The sequence below is a fragment of the Hemiscyllium ocellatum genome, chromosome 23, assembly GCF_020745735.1.
Source record: "Hemiscyllium ocellatum isolate sHemOce1 chromosome 23, sHemOce1.pat.X.cur, whole genome shotgun sequence".
Lineage (NCBI taxonomy): Eukaryota > Metazoa > Chordata > Chondrichthyes > Orectolobiformes > Hemiscylliidae > Hemiscyllium > Hemiscyllium ocellatum.
This window is the reverse complement of record NC_083423.1, coordinates 20,930,576-20,955,593: the sequence shown is the minus strand read 5'-3', so window position 1 is coordinate 20,955,593 and position 25,018 is coordinate 20,930,576. Positions and strand designations below refer to the sequence as shown.

Sequence of the window (25,018 nt, the reverse complement as noted above, 5' to 3'; positions counted from 1 at the left end):
AAGACCTCACATTTGCTCACATTGAATTCCATCAGCCATTTCCTGGATCACTCTCCCAAACTGTCTAGATCCTTCTGCAGCTTCCCCACGTCCTCAGTACTACCTGCCTGTCCACCTAACTTCGTATCATCTGCAAACTTCGCTAGAATGCCTCCAGTCCCTTCATCCAGATCATTAATATATAACGTGAACAGCTGCAGCCCCAACACTGAATCCTGCGGGACACTGCTTGTCACTGGCTACCATTCCGAAAAAGAATCTTTTATCCCAACTCTCTGCCTTCTGTCAGACAGCCAATCCTCAATCCATACCAGTAGCTCACCTCAAACACCATGGGCCCTCACCTTGCTCAGCAGCCTCCCATGTGGCACCTTATCAAAGGCCTTTTGGAAGTCTAGGTAGACCACATCCACTGGGTTTCCCTGGTCTAACCTACTTGTCACCTCTTCAAAGAATTCCAACAGGTTTGTCAGGCACGACCTCCCCTTACTAAATCCATGTTGACTTGTTCTCATCCGACCCTGCTCTTCCAAGAATTTAGAAACCTCATTCTTAATGATGAATTCTAGAATTTTACCAACAACTGAGTTAGGCTAATTGGCCTATAATTTTCCATCTTTTGTCTTGATTCTTTCTTGAACAAGGGGGTTACAACAGCGATCTTCCAATCATCTGGGACTTTCCCTGACTCCAGTGACTTTTGAAAGATCTCAACCAACGCCTCCGCTATTTCCTCACCACCTCCCTCAGAACTCTAGGATGTAGCCCATCGGGGCCAGGAGATTTATCAATTTTAAGACCTTTTAGCTTTTCTAGCACTTTCTCTTTTGTAATGGCAACCATACTCCTCAACCCCCGACTCCCTTTAATTGTTGGGATATTACTCATGTCTTCCACTGTGAAAACTGACGCAAAGTACTTGTTAAGTTCTTCTGCTATTTCCTTATCTCCCATCACTAGGCTTCCAACATCAGTTTGAAGTGGCCCAGTGTCTACTTTTGCCTGTCGTTTGTTTCTTATGTATTGAAAGAAACTTTTATTATCATTTCTAATATTACTGGCTAGCCTACCTTCATATTTGATCCTCTCCTTCCTTATTTCTCTCTTTGTTATCCTCTGTTTGTTTTTGTAGCCTTCCCAATCTTTTGATTTCCCAGTGCTCTTGGCACATTTATAGGATCTCTCTTTTTCTTTAATACATTTCCTGACTTCCTTTGTCAGCCATGGCTGTCTAATCCCTTCCCGGATAATCTTTCTTTACTTGGGGATGAACCTCTGTACAGTGTCCTCAATTATACCCACAAACCCCTGCCATTTTTGCTCTAATGTCTTCCCTGCTAGATTCTGCTTCCAGTCTATTTTCATCAGTTCTTCTCTCATGCCCTCATAATTACCTTTATTTAACTGTAACACCACTACATTCAATTTTGCCTTCTCTCTTTCAAACTGCAGACTGAACTCTACCATATTATGATCGCTGCTTCCTAAGTGTTCCCTTACTTTAAGATTTTTTATAAAGACTGGTTCATTACATAGCACTAGGTCCAGAATAGCCTGCTCCCTTGTGGGCTCCATGACAAGCTGTTCCAAAAAGCCATCCTGTAAGCATTCCATGAATTCCCTTTCTTTGGATCCACTGGCAACATTATTTACCCAGTCCACCGCATATTGAAGTCTATGATCACCGTGACCTTGCCTTTCTGACATGCCTTCTCTATTTCCCGGTACATGTTGCGCCCCTGGTCCTGACCACTTTTAGGAGGTCTGTACATAACTCCCATTATGGTTGTTTTATTTATCAACTATGTAATCAGATTTCAGAAGTGTGAGAATAGTAAGGCAGTAATAGAGTTGTAGAGATGTACAACATGGAAACAGACTCTTCGGTTCAACTTGAACATGCCAGATACCATAGTCTACTCTAGTCCCATTTGCCAGCACTTGACCCATATCCCTCCAAACCCTTCCTATTCATCTACCCATCCAGATGCCCTTTCAATATTGTAATTGTACTAGCCTCCACTGCTTCTTCTGGCAGCTCATTCCATACATGCCCCAACCTTTGTGTGAAAACGTTACCCCTTGGGTCCCTTTTAAATTTTTCCCTTCTCATCCCTAAACCTATGCCCTCTACGTCCAGATATCACCACTCGAGGGAAAATATCTTGCCTATGTCCCTGATGATTTTATAAATCTCTATATGGTCACCCCTCAGCCTCCGATGCTCCAGGGAAAATAGCCTCAATCTATTCAGCTTATCCCTGTAGCTCAAACCCTCCTACCATGGCAACATCTTTGTAAATCTTTTCTGAACCCTTTCAAGTTTCACAACATCCTTCCTATAGGACGGAGACCAGAATTCCAAAAGTGGCCTCACCAATGATCTGTACAGCAGCAACATCACCTCCCAACTCCTATACTCAATACATCGATGAATAAAGGAAAGCATACCAAATGCCTTTGTCACTATCCTATCTACCTGCGACCACACCTTCAAGGAACTATGAACCTGCACTCCAAGGCTCTTTGAGGAGAAAGTGAGGTCTGCAGATGCTGGAGATCAGGGCTGAAAATGTGTTCCAGCAACACATTTTCAGCTCCAAGTCTCTTTATTTAGCAACATTCCGCAGGATCTTATCATTAGTGTATAAGTTCTGCCCTGCGGCATCTGACGTTTATTTAAATTAACCTCCATCTGTCATTCCTTAGCCCATTGGCCCATCTGATCATGCTCCTGTTGTAATCTGAGGTAACCATCTTCGCTGTCCACTACCATTCCAATTTTGGTGTCATCTGTAAACATAGTAACGATACCTTCGATGTTCACATCCAAGCCATCTACATAAATGATGAAAAGCAGAGGACCAGTACTGATCCTTGTGGCACACCACTAGTCACAGGCCTCCAGTCTGAAAGGCAACTATTCACCACCACCCTTTGTCTTTTACCTTTGAGTCAGTTCTATATTCAAATGGCTAGTTCTTCTTGTATTCCATGTGTTCTAACCTTGCTAGCCAGTCTACCATGAGGAACCTTGTCGAATGCTTTACTGAAGTCTGTGTAGATCACATCCACCACTCTGCCCTCATCAATCCACTTTATTACTTCTTCAAAAAACTCAATCAAATTAGCGAGACATGATCTAATAGTTACAGATTTTTAACGACCAAAATATTAATGGGGATAGCTTGGGTGTGCAGGTAGCAAGAGAACTAAACTTTTACATTGTATACAAGAGAATACCTTTTAGCCAATACGCAACTCAACAAGCAAAAAATAATTCTAGACCTAATATTCAGAGATGAGCCAAGGCAGGTGGAAGGCGAATCATTAGGGGAGCATTTTGGGGATAGCAACCAGAACTCAGTTAAATTTATGATAAATATGGAAAAGGATAAAAATGAGCTGGGAATGAAAGTTCTCAACTGGGGAAAGGCAATTTAACTATAATTTGGTCCAAATAGACTTGCAAATAATTCTAGGCAAAAGTGAGGACCGCAGATGCTGGAAAATCAGAGTCTAGGTTAGAGTGGTGTTGGAAAAGCTCAGCAGGTCAGGCAGCATCTGAGGAGCAGGAAAATTGACATTTCAGGCAAAAGCCCTTCATCAGGAATAAAGGCAGGGATCCTCCAGGGGTGAGAGATAAATGGGAGGGGGGGGTGGGGCTCAGGAGAAGGTAGCAAAGAGTACAGTAGGTGGATGGGGGTGGGGATGAAGGTGATAGGTCAGAGAGGAGGATGGGAGAAGGTAGCAAAGAGTACAATGGGTGGATGGGGTGTGGATGATGGTGATAGGTCAGAGAGGAAGGTGGAGCAGATATGTGGGAAAGAAGATTGGCAGGTAGGACAGTTTATGAGGATGATGTTGAGCTGGAAGGTTGGAATTGGGGTAAGGTGGGGGGAGGGGAAATGAGGAAACTGGTGAGGTCCACATTGATGCCCTGCAGTTGAAGTGTTCTCAGGCAGAAGATGAGGCATTCTTCCTCCAGGCGTCGAGTGGTGAGGGAGTGGCAGTGGAGGAGGCCCAGGACCTGCATGTCCTCGGCAGAGTGGGAGGGAGAGTTGAAATGTTTGGCCACGGGACGGTGTGGTTGATTGGTGCGGGTGTCCCAGAGATGTTCCCTAAAGCGCTCTGTGAGAAGGCGTCCAGTCTCCCCAATGTACAGGAGACCGCATCGGGAGCAATGGATACAATAACTGATATTGGTGGATGTGCAGGTGAAACTTTGATGGATGTGGAAGGCTCCTTTGGGACCTTGGATGGAGGTGAGGGAGGAGGTGTGGGCACAGGTTTTGTAATTCCTGCGATGGCAGGGGAAGGTGCCAGGAGGGGAGGGTGGGTAGTTGGGAGGCGTGGACCTGACCAGGTAGTCACGGAGGGAACGGTCTTTGTGGGAGGCGGATTGGGGTGGGGAGGAAAATGTATCCCAGGTGGAGGGGTCTGTTTGGAGGTAGCGGAAATGTTGGCGGATGATGCGGTTTTTGCGAAGGTTGGTAGGGTGGAAGTTGAGGACTGGGGGAGGGGCGGTTCTGTCCTTGTTACATTCGGAAGGGTGGGGTTTGAGGGCGGAGGTGCGGTATGTGGGCATCTTCAACCATGTGGGAAGCGAAATTGCGGTCTTTAAAGAAGGAGGCCATATGTTGTGTTCTGTGGTGGAACTGGTCCTCCTGGGAGCAGGTATGGCGGAGACGGAGGAATTGGGAATACGGGATAGCGTTTTGTAGGAGGTAGGGTGGTAAGAGGTGTAATCCAGGTTGCTGTTGAAGTCAGTGGGTTCGTAAAAAAATGTTAAGTGTCAAGTCGGTCGTCATTGATGGAGATGGAGAGGTCCAGGAAGGGGAGGGAGGTGTTAGAGATGGTCCAGGTGAATTTATGGTTGGGGTGGAATGTGCTGGTGAAGTTGATGAATTGCTCAACCTCCTCGCGGGAGCACGAGGTGGCGCCAATGCAGTCATCAATGTAGCAGAGGAGGAGATGGGGAGTGGTGCCAGTGTAACTACGGAAAATGGACTGTTCTACGTAGCCGACAAAGAAACAAACAATGCTGTCTTACAACAGTGGAAGGCATTCTGCCAGGAAATAATGGGATAACAAGTTCCCATCAGGACAAAGAATCTGACCAAGACTGGAGAATCCTGGATATCAAGAAATATAAATGTTATCATTCAGGAAAAAAAGGTAGCTTACGGCCGATATCGAGGGCTCAATGCAGCATTTCTGAAGAATATGATAAAGCAGTGATTCTTAAAAAAAACTTTAGGAAAGCAAAGAGAGTGCGCAGGAAAGTGTGGGGGGACAGGATACTGGAAATAACAAAGGGAATTTATTAAATAAATGAAAGAGCAAGAGAATATGTAGGAAAGGGTAAGGCCCATCAGGGACCAGAGAGGTCATCTGTGATGGATCCAGAAGATCCAGAGAGCACTGTCTTTAATACTTTAATACTTTATGTAGGTTCTCACAACAGAAACAGATATCACAGGTGTAGACATCAGGGTGGAGGATTGTGAAATATTAAAAGAAAATTAGCATAGAGACAGAGAAGATTCCAGAGGCTTTATCAGCCTTATAAGTGGATAAATTGGCAGGCAGGACTGAAAAAGATGTATCCATGGCTGTTGAGGAAGGCAGAAAAAGAGATAGCACGGGCCCTGACAGTAATTTTCAAATCCTCTTGGGCCAAGGATCAGGTTCCAAAGGACTAGAGGGCAGTGTTCCATTTTTAGAAAAGTGAGGAGGGGGTTAGACAAGGGTTTTGCAGGCCAGTCAATCTAACGCCCATGGTGGGCAAATTATTAGAAAGAATTCTGAGGAACAGAATATATTTGTACTTGGAGAGACTCAGACTAATAAGGGATAGTCAGCATGGATTTATTAAGGGATGTTTGGCAAAATTGATTGAATTTTTGAGGCAATTACCAGAAGTTTTCATGAGGATACTGCATTACCTTTATTTTACATCAACTTCAGCAAGGCTTTTGATAAGATCCATCATTGAAGATTGAACAATAAAGTAAAAGCCTACAGAATCCAAGAAAAAAATGGCACTTTGCATCCAAAGTTGGCTGAGAGGTAAAAAGCTGAGGGTAATGGCAGAGGAATGTCTCATTTTGGTTAGATTCCCAAAAGTGTGGAAACAGGCCCTTTGGCCCAACTAGTCCACACTGTCCCTCCAAAGAGTAACCCACCCAGACTCATTTCCCTCTGACTAACATAGTTAACATTATGGGCAATTTAACACGGTCAATTCACCTGCACATCTTTGTGATTGTGGGAGGAAACCAGAGCAAACCCACGCAGACACGGGGAGAATGTGCAAATTCCACACAGACAGTGTCCTGGGGCTGGAATTGAACCTGGGACCCTGGCGCTGTGAGGCAGCAGTGCTAACCACTGAACCATCGAGTTGCCCCGTTGTTTGAGCTTTTGCTGTTTGTGGTGTACATTAGTGATTTGGACAATCTGAGATATGTGAAGACGTTCGCAGATGAGATGAAAATTGTTAGGATGATAAATAGTGAAGCTGATACCTTTAAACTGCAGGAGAATACCAACAGACTGATCAGCTGGGCAGAGCAATGACAAACGGAATTCAACCCAGAAAAGTGTGAAGTAGTTCACTTGAAGAGCGCTAACAAGGCAAGGGATTACTCTATAAATAGAAGGACCCTGGAAAGTACTGAAGATCAGAGGGACCTCCATATCCATAGGTCTCTGAAGGGAGCAGGACACATAGATAAGTGATTAAGAAGACATATGTGATACTTGCCTTTATTAACCGAGGCATAGAATACAAGAACTGGGAGGTTATGCTGGAACACTACAATATGCTGGTTAAGCCACGACTGGAATACTGCATACGGTTATGATTACTACATTACAGGAAGGATATGATGGCATTACAAAGGATGCAGAGGACACTAACCAGGATGTAGCCTGGACTGGACAATCCAAGCTATGAAGAAAGATTGGATAGTCTGGGTTTGTTTTCCTTGGATCAGCAAATGTTGAGAGGGGCCTTCATAGAGGTGTATAAGATTATGAGGAGGAAAGACAGGTTGGCACTTTTTCCATTTGGCAAAGAGTCAGTAACCAGGGACATAGATTGAAGGTAAGAGGTAGAAGGATAACAAGAAAGTTGGAGGGAATGTCTTCACTCAAAGGGTGGGGAGTCTGGATTTGACTGCAGGAAAAAGTGGTTCAGTCAAAAATTCTTTTAGCATTGAAGCAATATTTAGATATTCACTTGTGCTGCCATAGCCTCCAGGGCTATGAGCCAAAACTTGAAAATAGGTTTAGTGTAGTCAGATCTTTGTTAATCAGCATGGAGACAACGAGCCAAATAGCCTGCTTGTGTGATGTAAACATCTATGAATCTATGAATAGGCTGTGAGTAAGCAATGTATTTGTATCTGTGCGTAGCTTCCTGCCTACCGCCTCCCCTTACCTCACTTGAATATTTCAGAATTAACGCCATTTCCATGACAATGCTTGTTAGTCCATTTTGACTAAATAGCTGAAAGCATCTCAAGTCTCAGCTGGTATACTGCAAAACAATTAAGTAAAGTCCCTACTCGTCCAGTATGATGACCTGTATTTTACTTCTATCTTGAACATTCTTGAAGGATAACAAGGACTCACTGGAATTGAAATTATTTGAACATTTAAATTGGAATTGAGCTGAAGTGGGTTACCCTGACAACTGACAGAAGCGTGGAATACTGTTGGAACCTTCTTTTATTTTAAAGCAATGTAATCTCCCATTACTCCTTGGTCTTCATTGATTATTCAAGCTGTTTCAACTCCATTCATCTAATTTGGATAGTTTTCCATCCTGCACTCCTGTTCATTAATTTCCAATCAATAATTCAGTGCTTCCCAAACATTTTCCCAGTGCGACCCTAATGCCCCAAATGAAAATTTGAGGGGTACGAGAGTTAATGAGTTAATATTGTGTGAATGAAAGTGGTGCATTGGGTTTCAGCTGCTGACTAGGTTCCATCGACTGGGAAGTGTTCAAGCTGCAGTGTTTCAAAAACAAAAATCTGTTAGGCCACATCCAACATTAGAAAGCACAAGGATTTAAACATTCAGATCCAGCTCCACAGCAGCTATTGTTGCCTTGGTCCTTGCAGCTCCAAGGTCTCGCCTTGTGACCCCTCTCTGGGGCATGACCCATAATTTTGGAGGTCCTGCTTTAAGTCTTGGCAGTGGTTCAGTGAGTAGCATACCCTGTAGTGTTCGGAGGTCATGGGTTTGAATTCCTTTCCAGCGTCTTGAGCCCAAAATTCCATCCTGTGAGTATACTGGCTGCTGGCTGGTTAGGAATGGTGCTTTATGAATGAGAACTAATCTAAGGTCCTGTCTGCCCTCTCGGGTAGACACGAAAAATATAATGATGGCTCAATGTTTGGCACTGCTGCTTCACAGCGCCATGGACCCAAGCTCGATTTCAGCCTCGGGCAACCGTCTGTGTGGAGTTTGCACATTCTCCCTGTGTCAGGTTTCCTCCCACAATCCAAGGATGTGCAGGTTAGGTGAACAGGTCATGCTAATTTGCCCATAGTATTCAGGGATGTGTAGGTTAGGTGCATTAGTGAGGATAAATGTAGAGTAATAGGATAGGGGATTGGGTCTGGGTGAGTTGCTCTTCAGAAGGTTGGTGTGCACTTGTTGGGCCAAATGGTTTGTTTCCACATTGTAGGGATTTTACAGTCAAGATTCTTCTATGATCATTTTGAAGACAAATATGGGAGTTATGTCCCGACTCCTGGCCATTATATATCATTCAGTCAACACCACTAAAAACAGATTATCTGGTCATAATCATCTGTGGCAGTTTGCTTTGCAAACAGTGGCTGCAATTTTCCTGTATCACAAAGTCAAGTTTCAAAAGTAACTGATAAAAACCAAAATAACTGCTGATGCTGTAAATCAGGAACAAACAGGATTGCTGGAAAAGCTCAGCAGGTCTCACAGCATCTGTGGAGAGAAATCAGAGTTAACACTTCGGGTCAGGTGACCCTTCCTCAGAACTCATCTATATGAGAGAGGAAACTGGTCCGGTCTATATTACAACAATGGCTGGTACCTACTTCTCACCACTAGTGTCATTCTCCGCTAACGCTTTCTGACCTTTTAGGAAAATGCGACATTTTGTCTTGTTCTCCCACTGGAAAACTTGATTCTATTGTTTCCTATCAACAATGTCGTTTGTCATAGGTAGTTTCAGGACATCAAAAGTTGAGTGCATCTGAAGCTTTACTGTGAGCAATGTCAGAGAGCTTTTGAGTCATCACATGGGTTGTGTTCCCGTATGCTAACAAAAATTGTCTCAGTCATTTGGTTAGTGATCCTTGATCTTGAGTTATCTTTAAGGAATATTTCAATTTCTGAGCAAAACTTTCTGCCAAACTATTTGTGGTTGGGTGATGAGGACCTGATTGGATATGTTGAATTCTATTCTGCTTTAGATAAAGCTAAAACTCATACAACACCAGGTTATAGTCCCAACAAGTTTATTTGGAAGTACAAACTTTCAGAGCACTGCTCCTTCATCAGGTAGCTAGTGGGCAGGATCATAGCACACAGAATTTATAGCAAAAGGTCACAGTGTCATAGAACTGATATATGACATTTTGATCAGTTGTATGACACTTAGATCTTTTACTCTAAATTACTTTTAACCTTGTCCACCCCAGTGCAACACTGACACCTCCACATCTCTGCTTTAGATAGTCTCTAAGTTCTTGTGCTATAAAGTGTGGACCATTATCAATAACAATTTCTTCCAGAGAACCAATGCTTGCAAAGAAAACCACCAAATTTTCAATGATTTTCCCTAAAGATGCTGCCTTCATGATGGCAACTTCAGGCCATCAAGTAAGCACATCAGTCACGATGAGATCCAGTATGGATTAGTCAATATGGACTCTTTGCCAGACCTTTCTAGCCATTCCCATGGGTGTAATAGCACTAATGGAGGTAGGTTACCCACTGTTGCACAAAATGCACATATTCCAGTCTTCTCAATTTCAGAATCAAGCCCTGGCCACCAAAGACAGCCTCTGGGTAAATCTTTCACTCTGCAAACATCACAGTGACCTACGTGTAGTCCATTTAATATACATTTCCTTAGCTGTAGTGGAATGATGACACATATTCCCCACAGAAGTCATTCTGCTTGTGTGGATAGTTCTAGCTTCCATGTGATACATGGCTTCAGTTCTAGGCTTGTTCCTGTGATCTTGTCTCAAAGTATCATGTCCATCACTTTTGGTCATAGTGGATAATTTCTGGTATGCTTCCTAACTTGTTGAACTGGAAAATTTCGACATAAGGATAGTTTTTAATCAACTCACTTGGCAAAGGCAATTTAGAATGTCCACCAGCATTCCCAGGTAAGTTGGATTGTCGATGCTTGGTTGTAAGAGTGTGAGCTGATAGCACCAACACCCACCTTTACATAAAAGATATCCCTGTATGAAGCCTAAATATTGTGGTCAATGCTCTGTGGTCTGTTAGTCATGTAAACTCCTTGCCATAAAGGTTTTGGTGGAGTCATCTAATGCCAAAAATGATTTCTAGAGTTTCTTCCTACGTGCATAGTCCATATCTGCTTTGTTTAATTATCTTGATACTAAAGCTGTTGGCTTCTCTTCACCATAATGTGAGAAATGATTCCTCCCATTCCATATTTTGATGGATCGTATGTTAGTTGCAATGTTAACTTGGGTCATAGTGACTCAGTCCAACTGACTTTGTTCAAGCCTCCTTGGATAGTGTAAAGGCTTGATCTTCCCACTTCCTGTTATTATTTTGGCCTTGTAAGTTGTGCATTGGCTTGACAATGATTGCAAGATTTAGGGCAAACCTGCCACACTAAGTTAGCAAGCTCAAAAAGTGATCGTAGTTGGCTTTCATTTTTAGGTGCTGGTGCCCCAGTTTGGGTTTCTACTTTTGAAGGTGATTTGTGTCATCCTTTCACATTAATGATGTGGCAGAAATGTTCAATGGAAGACTTAAAAAAATCACATTTGTCTTTCTCACTCTGAGGCCATAATCATCAAGTCTCAAGCATCTAAATTGTGGAGATGTTCTTTTTCATTTCTCCCCATCACTAAAATCAAATTGAAGTAATTACTGCACTCCTTCCAATCAGCTTAAAATCTGATCCATAATGTGGTGCAGTTTTGATTTCAAATGGAAGCCTCTTATATTTCAAAAGTCCTTTGTGTCACAATTATCAAGTATTTCTGTGACTCCAGCTTTACATTTATATGGAGAAACGATTGACGAAAGTCAATTTTACTGAAAAGCTGATCTCCAACTAGTCCATCAATTCGGCCATTGATTAAAGGCAAAGGATACTGCTCAGCACACAGTACCAGATTAATAGTGACCTTAAACTGACTGCAGATACATGCCAATCCATCTTTGTTCATGCCTATAACAGGCATGGCTCAATCACTCACATTTACATATTCAAGGATCCCTGTCTTGACCAGCCTCTCTGATTCTGCCTCAGCCGTTGGTCTGTCTACATAAGATACTATCCAACCTTGGAATATGTTGCTTGTTTCTCATCCTTGATTTTCAATTTGACAAGGATCTTTTAGATCCCTGTTAAAAACAATGGCATGTTTATTTAAAACATGTCGTTGCTTAATATCAGAATCTGACATACTTCAGCCCACTTGTGTGATTTTCTTCAATTATATTCATGACAACATCTAAGAACAAATCTTTAGACTGATTGTATAACTGAACCTTGTTACAAGCCCCTAAAGACATCACTTCTACTGTGTATGTCCTTAGTATAATTTTTGAGGCACAATGTGAATCAGCTACTTCTCAGACTTTCGGGTATCAATGAAGCTGCTGCTCCAGTGTACATCTCTATTCTTACCAGTTTGCCATTAAGGGTGTCCCTCGGTATTAGTTGGTGTCCCCAGCAATGGCCAGCACATTCAATAACAACTCCTTTTCAGTCTGAGTTGGGGCTTTTCTCATGCCCTTTTTGTACTGATGTAGACTCTTTGATTTCTGAACTGTTGCTGTATGTTCATGTGTCTCCTTCAAACAAACCCATCCAATGTGACCTTTTTGCCACAGTTTCTGCATACAATTTGCTGCTGTGTGACCTGCTTTTCACACCAATGGCAGGTTTGAGCCTGTGTTAGTGCTCCTCACTCAGCTGCCATTTTGTGAACTTTCTCAGCCACCATTATGTGAAATGTCATGCTTGAACTTAACTGAACTTCCTGGGCTGCTTACTCAATTGAGGCTGCCTATTGCAGTGCTTTCTTGAAGTCTAGATTCCTTTCCGTTAATAATCTTTTCTGGATTGCTTCACATCTTAAACCACACACCAGTCTATCTCTAATAGCATAACTTCAGCTGTCTCCAAACACTCAAAATTCTACTAAATTCTGTAAAATTGCTACAGCCAGGAGATAGATTCAACATCACGCAGGTTGCATTTGTGGAATCTAAATCTTTCAAAAATCGTTGATGGCTTTGATGAAAAATGGTCCTGTAGTATTCCTACTATTTCTTCCATGATGTGAAGGTGCCGGTGTTAGACTGGGGTGGACAAAGTTAAAAACCACACAACACCAGGTTATAGTCTGACAGGGTTACGAGGCGGCCTCGGTTATCTGAACCTCGATTATCCGAATTTCGAATTATCCGAACAAGATCTCAAGGACCTGATGCTTGCGTAAAATCTAACAACAACAAAGCCTGAGACCTGAGGGCATAAAAATCTCTTGATCCATCTTACACTGTATCATTTGAAGTATGATACTCTGTTTGAAACAAGATCCTCCGTTGTAACATAATAGCTACACATTAAATAAAGGCTTAAATAAGAAAACTGACCGAGCAAGAGAAACTGGATCCGGGGCCACCAGGGGAACTGCAAGGGACACTGTGAGTAACAAGTACCCTCCACAAATGCCTGTAGCAAGGGGAACGCGCGACACCACTGGCCACCAGGGGAACTGCAATCTGGACTCTCACCTGCTCCCCGCGGCCATCAGATCAGTTATCCGAACATTCGATTATCCGAACAAAATACTCCCCGTCCGTGTCATTCGGAAAATTGCTGGTGTTCTGTATTTGGAAGCACTGACTTTCAGAGTGCTGTTCCTTCATCAGGTAGTTATTTCTTGTTAAGTTTTGAGACTCAGTTTCTCTGGTCGTACCAGATTCTTCAGGAGGTTAAAAGTTTTCCCTCATAATACTCAAGAACAGAGGGATTATTATATCTGCTTCAATTTTGTTTGCTTGAACAATGGAACCTCTCCATGTAGGAGTTCCAGCTTTCTGTATTTTCGTCATATGGCACCAAAATTTCCAGTCATTCTAAATTTGTTTTAAAATGAAAAGGGCCTGCATTGTACAATGTACCATGAAAATTTTAGCACACCTTTGTTCTTTCCAATTAAAACACGGTATTCCTGAGGCTGCCTGTTTTCTTTCGAGACTTTACCCCCTAGCTCAAAACACTTCCCTCTGTGGAAGGTACTTGTTACTCAGTGTTCCTTTAGTATGGAGAATGTGATGACCTTTTTGTGCATTGTTCAACTCTTCCCTGGGGTGAATTCCTTTCTTTGTTTTTACTGACTTTACCTGTTTCAATGCAGTGATTGCATCTTTTGATTTTTTTGCCTTAGAATCTGAAGTTAGGAACATGTTATTTTTTAATTTTTTTTTGACGAATGAGTGGATTGCCCTGATGGATCTCAAAGCAGTTTTTATCCTCATCACTACATTTCTTCTCTTGTTAGCTTCAAGAAGGATAGGAGTCCGACGTGCTTAACCATTGCAGGAGGTCATTCACTCTACAAAGCAGCAAGTTAAACAAAACTGTTTCCCTCCAAAAATGTTTTCATGTTGCAGTTGTATAAGACTCTGGTGCGGCCTCATCTGGAGTATTGTGTGCAGTTTTGGTCGCCATACTATAGGAAGGATGTGGAAGCTTTAGAACAAGTGCAGAGGAGGTTTACCAGGATGTTGCCTGGAATGGTAGGAAAATCTTATGAGGAAAGGCTGAGGCACTTGGGGCTGTTCTCATTGGAGAAGAGAAGGTTTAGGGGAGATCTGATAGAAGTGTATAAGATGATTAGGGGTTTAGATAGGGTAGATACTAAGAACCTTTTACCGCTAATGGAGTCAGGTGTTACTAGGGGACATAGCTTTAAATTAAGGGGTGGTAGGTATAGGACAGATGTTAGGGGTAGATTCTTCACACAGCGGGTTGTGAGTTCATGGAATGCCCTGCCCGTATCAGTGGTGAACTCTCCTTCTTTATGGTCATTTAAGCGGGCATTGGATAGGCATTTGGAAGTTATTGGGCTAGTATAGGTTAGGTAGGATTCGGTCGGCGCAACATCGAGGGCCGAAGGGCCTGTACTGCGCTGTATCCTTCTATGTTCTATGTTCTATGTTCTATAAAGGGCCGATGATGTGCTCGCATGTCACATGTTTGGCATGTTAAAGTGACAGTCCAATATTGTTACATAAATATACAACACCTTGCAGATGAGAGCAGAACCCGGCTTTTAAAAAACAAATGTTTTTATTGCAAGAAAGTAGTTAAGTTTTAGAAAATGCATTGAAGAGAAAAAAAAACAGCCATAGAAAAGCAAAAGACCAATAAACGGCCCACGCAAAAAGATAAATGAGGTAGAACATCTTTCCATAGGAGAGGAACGTAAAGATTCCTTAGGGGAATTCCATAGCCCAGACAATGCATTTGCCATGCAGACATTTATGTCAATTATCATTCCATGATTCCAACTTTGACACCAATGCTAATGTCACAGTATTATCAAATAGCTGGCTTTGGTTAATAAAGCATTGCTTAAAGCTGACTGAAGTTCATTGAGCAACTTCCTAACATAAGGGACATGAGTAACGAGAAAATCCTACATAGGCAGTCCCTGCGTTGGGAACATATTCTGTTCTTGAGTCAATTTGCAAATGAGTTTGTGTAGAGGTCGGAGCACAATAAGTACAACATAAAATAGCCGTTCTTAAGTTCGAGGTAATACTCACATGTCAGATCTTTAAATTTAATATTGATACTCATCTGGATGGGATAACATTCATAAATGCGAGCATTTGAGAGTTAGACGTTTATAAATTGGGCACGGGGTGGTGGGGTTGATTGGTGCGGTATCCCGGAGATGTTTTCAACTCCCCCTCCCACTCTGCTGAGGTCTTGCAGGTCCTGGGCCTCCTCCACCGCCACTCCCTCACCACTCAACGCCTGGAAGAAGAACGCCTCATATTCCGCCTCGCAACACTTCAACCCCATGGCATCAATGTGGACTTCACCAGTTTCCTCATTTCCCCTCTCCCCACCTTACCCCAGTTCCAACCTACCAGTTCAGCACTATCCTCATGACCAGTCCTACCTGTCAATCTTCCTTCCCACTTATCCGCTCCACCCTCCTCTCTGACCTATCACCTTCATCCCCACCGCCATCCAGCTATTGTACTCTTTGCTACCTTCTTCCCAGCCCCACTCCACTCCCATTTATCTCTCCAGCCTGGAGGCTCCCTGCCTTCATTCCCGGTGAAGGGCTTTTGCCTGAAACATCAATTTTCCTGCTCCTCAGATGCAGCCTGACCTGCTGTGCTTTTCCAGCACTGCTCTGATCGAGCATCTGCAGTCCTCACTTTTGCCTAATTCCTAAATTGGGACTAACTGTAGGTGCATCATAACCAAGAATTTTCACCGCTGAGCAGAACATTGTCTGTTAGACTCAATCTCTTTCAAAAGTCGAAGAGGTTCAACAACAAAGGTAAAGGAGAAATTAGTCAAAGATTTTTGCTGCACTGTGCAAGATCAAAGAGGAACCTAAACAGATAGCAGAATTTCCTGAGGTTTGTCATATTGGAATTTTAAAAAAAGGTTTCATACTGGAATGAGATGGAAACTATGACTGTCGTGGTTCGGTTGAAATATTTTCCATTGTGATCAATGCTGAAGAAAGTTCAGATTCCAAGTTGTAACAGAGTTTAAATAAAGTACAAGCAAAGAAAAAGCAACTGAATTTCCTATACCACTTGAGCCAATGTAAATATTCACAACTGAACTGAGTTCGACTACAGCACAGCATAGCGAACAATTATTGATGACATTAGATACTGCGCGATTTAAAAAAGGGACAAGTTCAAGCAAAACGTTCATCCTCCCTACTTTCCAAAAAAAGAATCCCCCGACAACAGTGAAGGGTGTTGCAATCAAGCAAGAATGCACCTCTAGGTAACACAACTGAGCAGGTGAATTCATGGGTCTCATGAATTATTCAATCACTGTGATGAAAGGAGAGAGTCTAAATTATTCAAAACGTTAAACTTATCTGTTTCAGCATAGGTCTACAGGCAGAATGGGAACCAAATTCTACTAGCACCAATTTAAGATATGGAACATACAAAACCTTGGAAAAAAAACCACTGAGAGGAGACAACAATACGCAAAGATCCAAGATACAGCAAAAAGAAATTATCTGCTACCACAGAGAGCACACAGTCAGTTATAACCAATTACTGTATATTATTAGAATCCTCTGAGAAAGCAATATTAAAAATTAAAGGTCCTCCACTTGAGGACTTCAGACCTCAGACTGTCCAGAAGACAATCCAAGTCAATTATTTTCTAGCCAAAAAAAAACATTCTCTCAACTTTGAAGAGAGCATGTTCAGATAGAAAAGAGTACAGGTGGGCTCATCTAGATGTGATAGCTAAGGCCTAAGGCTCTAGAGAGTCTGCTGTGCCCGGGTCGGGGGGGCAGGATTGCTCTGCTTGAATCAGGTGTTTGGCCAAGGGCCAGAAACAGCACAAGGGCTAATGTATTTGTCCTTGCCATATAAGCAAATGATATGAGGGAGGTAAGACTTGAGAGTGAAACTATATGTATGGGTCTGAAAAAGTTATTACTTGTTTGAGTCCAGTAACCATTACCCAAATAGGAGTCACAGGGGCATGGTCAGAGACTTGAAGCTGATAGGAGACAGACCTGAGGCGAGTGAGTTCCTCACAGTCTCTAGTATACTTACCTGGCAGGGGAGATACCAGGATCAAGAGTGGAGCTTCGAGACGTCAGAACTAGTGGAGATCATTGCCGGATCGTGATTGGACGTTGGAGGATTGTTTGGTTGTGCTGACCTGCTCTTGGTGGATCTTCATGCTGGCCTAACGCCAATTCAGGGAGCAGCCAACCTCAGAGCTATGGCCTCAGCAGCTGCCTGCAGTCCCAACCAGGACATTTGCAACACAGTCCGTGTGACTGTGAAGAAAGTGGAGGATTGTACACCGGTTGGTCAGACGGTGTTTGTCAAGAAGGTTTTGCTGGAGTGCTATAGGTCTGATGCAGCGGATGTGTACTGTCCCTCCCTGGGGCAGGCTATTTCGACGTGACCTTCAGGAGTGTGAAGCAGTGTGAACAACTCCTGCAGGTCTTCAAGGAGAAGGAAGGGGAATCTCTGTTCTCCATCTTGTCTGCGGTCCCATTGTGTGTGCTTCCTGCACAGAGGAGTCAGGTGGTTATGATTCATATGTACAACCCCCACATCCCAGCAGCTGACGTCCTGACCTCCCTGAGAAGATATGTCCAGGTCGAGGGAGAAAGCACCGATGTGGTCGATCCTTTCAGGATCTGGACCAGCAAGCAGCAGGTCAGGATAACTCTCAGGGTCGATGCCAATGGGAACATCCTCTATCTGCCTTCCAGCTTTGCAATCGGAGGAAGCAGAGGATTCCTGATGGACACAGGGCCGCCGAAAATGTGCCGAACCTGTGGGAGGTCAGGCCACATGGTGGTGGACTGTAAGGTGAACGTTTGTCGGAACTACAAGAAGGAGGGTCACGCAACCAAGAAATGTAAAGAGGCCAAGAACTGTAATCTGTGCGGAAACGCAGGCCACGTGTACAAGGCCTGCCCAAGACGAGGGCCCACCACCTACAGATGGCCGGAGGTGGCAACACAAGCCGTGGATCACAAAAGGCCAGCAAGGTACCACAAACCAGCAGGGGAACGGTGTCAGGGGGCACCCAGAAGGATGGAGTGGAGCAGACAGCAGCCAATCCAAGCTCCCACTGGACAGCCGGAGGAAATGGAGGAACAGCAAACCAAGGGGGCAGAGGACTGGATTCTTGTAATAAACAGGAAGAGGAAACCTGGCCAGGCCCCCAAAGCCACCCAGCAAAAGGGGGAAACGACACCTGCATGAGCCAGCTCTTCAGATGGTGAGGACGGGCACAAGGAGGGAAGAGACAGAATGCCACGGGGAGAAAGGAGGGCAGCACCCTCCCCAAACAGGAAATGATGAACCCTCTGAGGGGGCTGGTAAAGCCCACCCCCCACCCAGTGAGAACCAGGAGGTATCCACCGCCCCACAGCTCCAGATAACTGGGAGCAGCGCTCCTCGGACAGACCCGCTGTCAGACAGAGAACAGGACTGTGCAAACCCTGGTCCTGACCCGAAGACACCAGAGCAGGGAAATGCCTGCAGCGTGGAACCAGACAGCTACCTCAGCCCTGTGAGTGTCCAGCAGTTCGTGTTCACCACAGGGATACAGATAGCTACCCCAGAGAGGCAGGGCCAACAGCAAATGGACACTGGTAACCTGATAAACTGTTGAAATGGGGATAAAAATTGCCAGTATTAATGTGCGTAGCATTAAATCTGCTACGCGATTTGTCTCTAAGATGGCCTTCCTGGCCAATGTTAAAGCCAATGTCCTGTTTCTGCAGGAGTGTGGGATACCGCACCTCAGCAGCTACAGGAGATGGTCGAGCTTGTGGGCCAATGGGCCATCAGTTTGATCGGGGGCAATGATAGCCGCACCTCCGGCCTGGGTATCCTGTTGCGAGGAGGCAACTTCACCATCTCCGAGGTTAAGGAGGTGGTGGGCGGGCGCCTCCCCATCGCTGATGTCATGTATAGAAAGGCTCCCCCAAGACTGATTAATGTGTACGCCCCAGTGGGTAAGAGGGAACGGTTGGCCGTCCTGCAGCAGCTTCCACTGTTGCTGTCTACGTCCAGGCTGGTCATTCTGGCTGGAGACTTCAACTGTATCATTGATGCAGATGGACGATCCGGCGGGGGGGACAGTAAACTGGACGCCACGTCCAGAGCCCTATTGGAAACGGTCAAAAATGCCAAGCTGCATGATGTCTTCAACACCCCTGCAGATGGAGCGTAGTGTAGATACACCTGGTCACGGGCAGACGGGTCTATCCGCTCAAGGATAGATTACCTGTTTGTGTCCTGAACCCTCTCGGTCAGATCCACCAACGTCAAGCCGGTGTTCTTCTCTGACCACTGCCTCCTGCTGGCCGACTGTCACCTACAGGACGAGCAGCGGGTGGGTAAGGGAACGTGGAAGCTAAACACCAAACTGTTGATCCCTGGAAACATTGAGGAGCACAAGAGGGACTACGCAGGTTGGAGAACCGTGAAGCCCCTGTTTGAGTCTCCAGCGGACCGGTGGGAAACAGTAAAAGGGAACAAGAGGTTCTTCATCCTCAAAGGTGTTCAGGAGGCGAGAGAGAGATGGGGAAAACTGTTCCAGCTCCAGGGAAGTATGCAGAACCTGCTCCTGCTGCAGACAATGGGGGTCGATGCCACAGAGGACCTCCAGGAGGTGAAGGGCCAGCAAGCCTCGCTCTTTGCCTCAGAGGCCTCCAAGATAATCTTGTGGTCCAGGATCCACACCGTGGAGCAGGACCAGACGTGCTCACGTTCCTTCTTCCAGAAGGTGCACAAAGAAATCTACGTGCTCAGCAGCCTGAAGGAAGGAGATGGCTCAGTAACGTCATCTCAGGCTGACGTCATGAGGACCAGCATATCCTTCTATGCCAGTCTGTATGACTCAAAGCCAACCAACAGGGCGGCCGCCCAGTCGTTCCTGTCCTCTATCACGGAGGTCTTAGACGATAGAACATGGGAGAGGCTGGACCAGCCACTATCTCTGGACGAGCTGACCAAGGCCCTCGAGTCCTTCGAAAAGAATAAAACTCCTGGAAGCGACGGCTTACCAGTCGAGCTCTATTCCGCTCTGTGGGACTTGATTGGCCAGGACCTGCTGGAGGTGTATGTCAGTATGCTTCAGGCAGGTACCATGAGTGAAACCATGAGGAAAGGCATCATCACCCTCATCTACAAGCGGAAGGGGGAGAGGGAGGAAATCAGAAATTGGAGACCAATCTCACTATTGAATCTTGGCAAAGGTCATCACCAACCGGGTCAGGTCTGCTCTGGGGTCAGTGATCCACCCTGACCAAACCTGTGCTGTACCGGACAGGAAGATCGCTGAGAGTCTCACACTCCTCAGGGATACAATCGCCTACGTGCAGAACAGCGGGTTGGATGCCTGCCTGATCAGCCTGGACCAGGAGAAAGTCTTTGACAGGATATCACACAGGTATATGAGAGATGTTCTCTCCAAAATGGGCTTTGGGGAGGGAATCTGCAATTGGATCAGACTGCTCTACACCAACATTGTCAGTGCAGTCTCAGTCAATGGGTGGGAATCAGATAGCTTCCCAGTCAGATCTGGAGTCAGGCAGGGCTGCCCTCTCTCTCCTGCCTTGCTTGTGTGTTGCATAGAGCCATTTGCCGATTCCATCAGGAAAGATATGAGCCTGAGAGGAGTGACTATTCCTGGCAGCTGGGGCCTGCAGGTTAAGGCCTCCCTGTACATGGATGATGTCGCCATTTTCTGCTCAGATCCGCTCTCCGTGCACAGACTCTTGTGCATAAGTGACCAGTTCAAATGGGCCTCAGGGGCCAAGGTAAACCGAGGCAAGAGCGAGGCCATGCTCTTCGGGAACTGGGACGACCAATCCTCGATCCCCTTCACCGTCAGGACCAACCACCTGAAGGTGCTGGATATTTGATTCGGAAGGGCCGGGGCGTGCGCCAAGTCACAAGAAAGTGAGGCAGAAACTGGGCAGATGGAAGTTACGGTCGCTCTCCATGGCAGGTAAAAACCTGGTCATCAGGTGTGAGGCACTGGCAGGGTTGTTATATGTGGCACAGATCTGGCCTATTCCCAGAACCTGTGCCGTCGCAGTCACCTGGTCCATCTTCCAATTTATATGGAGATCAAAGATGGACCGGGTCCGAAGGGAACTCAATGTACAAAGCTCTGGGCAATGGGGGAAAAAACACACCATATCCCACCCTCACCCTGATGGCTACCTTTGTGTGTGGCTGCATCAAGCTGTGCGTGGATCCCTGGTACGCAAACACCAAATGTCACTACATACTGAGGTTCTACCTGTCCCCGGTGTTGCGAAGGATGGGCCTGGCCTCGCTGCCACGGAACGCTCCGAGTAGTTGGATCGTTCCGTATCACCTGTCTTTCGTGGAGAAATTTATGAAGAAAAACACCTTTGAGCACAAGACCATCAGGATGTGGTCAGCACGTAGTATCCTTGAGACCTTTCGGGAAAAGGAGAGGGCGGATCCTGTCGAGTGGTTCCCTGAGCAGACTGTCAAAGCCATTTGGCAGAATGCCACATCGCCAGAACTTTCCAACAAGCACCAAGGCATGGCTTGGCTGGTGGTGAGAAGGGTTCTGTCAGTGAGATCCTTTATACAGGCCCGGACTCTCAGCCGCACCGCACACTGCCCTCGAAGCAGCTGCGGGGGGGACGAGACTGCCACACACCTCCTTCTGGCATGTGCCTACCTAAAGGAAGTCTGGAGAGGAATACAGTGGTGCTTGTCGAGGCTCGTCCTGAGCAGGTCCATGATGCGGGACTCCATGCTGTACGGTCTGTGCCTGGAGGATCATCAACTCGGTGAAAGACGCTCTTTGATCTGTCCGAAACCTGTTGATCTTCCAGCTGAAGGAGCTGACCCCAACTGAGTGTTGTGGACTGGCACATTCCAAGACAAGGTCCAGGACTACGTGTTGAGGGACACGCTGAAGCTTGGGGCAGCGCCGCCAAGGCGCGGTGGGGAAAGACCACCGTGTAACGTCTGCCTGCCTAAAGACCAGGGGGCCCACACAGTAAGTGGGCTCCACTGATGCCTCCACTAAATATATGGATAGTAAACTTACACAACTGTGTATAGGAATGATTACTCAATCTCTATATGCAAGGAAATGGAATGTTTACGTATGTATGGCATGACCAATTGTACAGATCATCAAAATATTTTATGAATAAAGTATATTTTTGAAATTAAAAAAAATTAAATGGAATAATTGCAGTTGGTGATACTTTTCATGTTGCTTAATAAACAAGACTTTTGTAGTTGCACCAGATAGGTGGCTATCCACATCAATGCCAGATTGCTTTGCCCTTGAAGAAATTCACACTTATAATAGCCCCCTTCAGCCCCAATCACCAGGGTCTGGCTATGGAATGGAAAACAAAGTTGAACTTTCAGGTCATCAGATACAGGGTCATGAACATGAACATGAAATTTTAACTGTTTCTTGCTTTGCAGATGCAATCAGACTTACTAAGCATTTCAAAATTTCCTGCTTTCATTTCAGATTTTGAGCAGGACCTGTGTGTTGAAATTGTTATCTGTTTTAAGCATTGATTGAGGGATAATGGTTAACTAATACAATGAGTAAAGTGAGGAGCATGGGATACATCAGAGTTTTAAGCAGTGTGAAGTGTATCAGTTCCTCTTCAAAAGTATTATGGAATATTTTACATCAACCTGAGAAATCATACAGAGTTTCAGTTTAATGTTTCATCCAATATACTGCACATCAAACATTGCAGTGCTCCCTCAGTGCTGCTCTGGTGTATCAACCTAGTTTATGTGCTCAAGTCTCTCATCTTCAAAGTTGAGAACGCTTTTGACAGAAAAGGCTGATGTTATTTCATAATTTCTGAGGTAAGCCTAATGCTCGACATATTGACAATTACATACAATTCAATAACTCGTTGGAAATTACTGAACAATTGTTTCCTCTGTCACAATCGGCCAGATTTTCCAAGGAATGGTAATCACACACCAATTACCAACCCCCTCGGTTTTTAATCAATGAAAGAGCTCTACATTTCTGCAAAGAGATTCTGATCAGGGTTGTTTCAGAAATCCAGAGCTGTACTTCTATTCTGGCAGGTCTTCGTAATGTAGATCAATTGGGGGAAGGCAAACATAGACAGCCATTTTGACAGGCCCTGTTAAAGGGTAAGTGTATTAAATCAGTGTGAGATTAGAGAGCTGGGACGGTGTGGTGCCAGATGGCTGGGGTCACAGTTCCTATACAAAAGGTTCCAGATGGGTAGAGGTTAGGGTCAAAGGCAGGTCAGCTTCCAGGTGTGCCAGGTAAGTAGGACACCAGATGTGTAGGGTTCTGAGTGGTACAGGAGAGAGTGTCAGGAATGTAGAGTCTTAGGGACATAGAATACCAAGTGGTTAGGGGGTATGGAGCTGGGTGATGAGAGTGCCTTTTGGTTGGGGAGTGGAGCTCCAGGTGGGTAGGGTACCAGTAAGTAGTGTCCCAGGGCACAAGGCAGCGAAGGGTTATAAGTCAATAATGGAGTGTTTGGGTAGGTCAGTGGGTGGAAGATATTGGATGGGGTACTGCTGTCAGGTGGCAGAGGGAATGTCAGGATCCAGGATGTTGGGTCTGGCGGTGATGGTCAGGTCTCAGAAGACTGTGTCAAGGCGGTCTGTGGCCTTCAGGCATGCAGGGGGAGTGTCAGGCCTGTGGAGCAGGAATGAGGAGTCAGATCAGATTCTGGTGGTGTTTCTGGTTTGGTGAATACAGCTGGAGGTGTGTGAGGTCAGTTGAACGGTTACTAAGGAGTTAAACGAGGTGTTTAGTAATCTAAACTTTCCTAAGGAGCTATTTACCTTACTCCAGCATAAACCTTGAAACTATCTGATTTAAATGGACAATTTCCCATCATAGGTTATTGTTCAATGGAATCTTTATTTTCTTGAGTCTGCTATGATGAGGATTCCACAAGATTCCTATGCACAATTCCCAACAACGTTTCAGAGATGGTTATCTATCCATTAGAGAATTCAGCCAATTCTTCTTTGTGAAATAACTAAAAGGAATTGATAGGTCGTATGATTGGCAGTAGTCTTTATGAATGCTATTGTTATGGACCAGACCAAACCCACTCAAAATATATAAAGAAGATTACCTAAACCCCAACTTATTTTCAAGACAAGTGCCAGGTATTGTGATCCAGATGCAATTTGATTTGTCAAAGTGCCAGGCTTGAAGTAAAACATTCTTTACTCATACACAATAGTAAAAGTACAGCAAAAGAAAGAATTGGAATAGCTTAACTGTTTTGGAAAATTTAACAGAATGATAGATGATTTAACTACTAAACAGTAACCGTTCCAATATTGTAACATTCCATGAACACACTGTTGGCAAAGGCAAATTCAGTAAAATAGATTGTCTCACATGCAATTCTAGCAGCAGGAAGAGAACCCCCAGCTTTTAGTCGTAACAGAGAGAGAAAGAACAGCTTCCACATCCGGCTTCAATACCCCAGCAGTGACTGCTACTGAAAAACTAAAATTAAAATCCTGGTTTTATGGGAACTTGACCCCCACCATTCAGGCTGCTTCAATTGTTCCAATTTTACAACAAAAAAAGATCTCACAAGGTGTTTGCTTTATGGGCTTTGAAGCAGACCACACATCACCTCTGTCTCAACTTTTCTTCAATTAAAAAAAGAACCAAATACACCTCTTAAAGCTACGCTATTTATCGGGTAAGCTGCTTGGTCATTTGTTGCATGTGTTTAAAGGGAATACATTTATCTGTTTGAAATGCAGAATTGATTTGTTTGTTTCCTGCCCCTAATCGGAGCCACCAATTACTGAGCCCCAATGGTTTATGAAGCAAATCTCTGTAGGTTGGCTTATGGGAAGATTGCATTTGTGATGTCTATCGAATTTTCTGCTGCTGGTTTGCTAATTGTTCACACTCACACTATTGCTTTCCGCAAATGAGAATCAGCTTTTTTTCCTCTCTGACAGCGTGTGTATGTGA

The 25,018-nt window shown here is 44.7% G+C and overlaps 1 protein-coding gene across 1 annotated transcript in view; it reads left to right on the top strand.

Moving 5' to 3' along the window:
* Positions 1 to 25,018, top strand: part of shank3a (SH3 and multiple ankyrin repeat domains 3a) — a 994,510-nt gene that overhangs the window by 698,176 nt on the left and 271,316 nt on the right. The gene's annotated exons all lie outside the window — the stretch shown is intronic.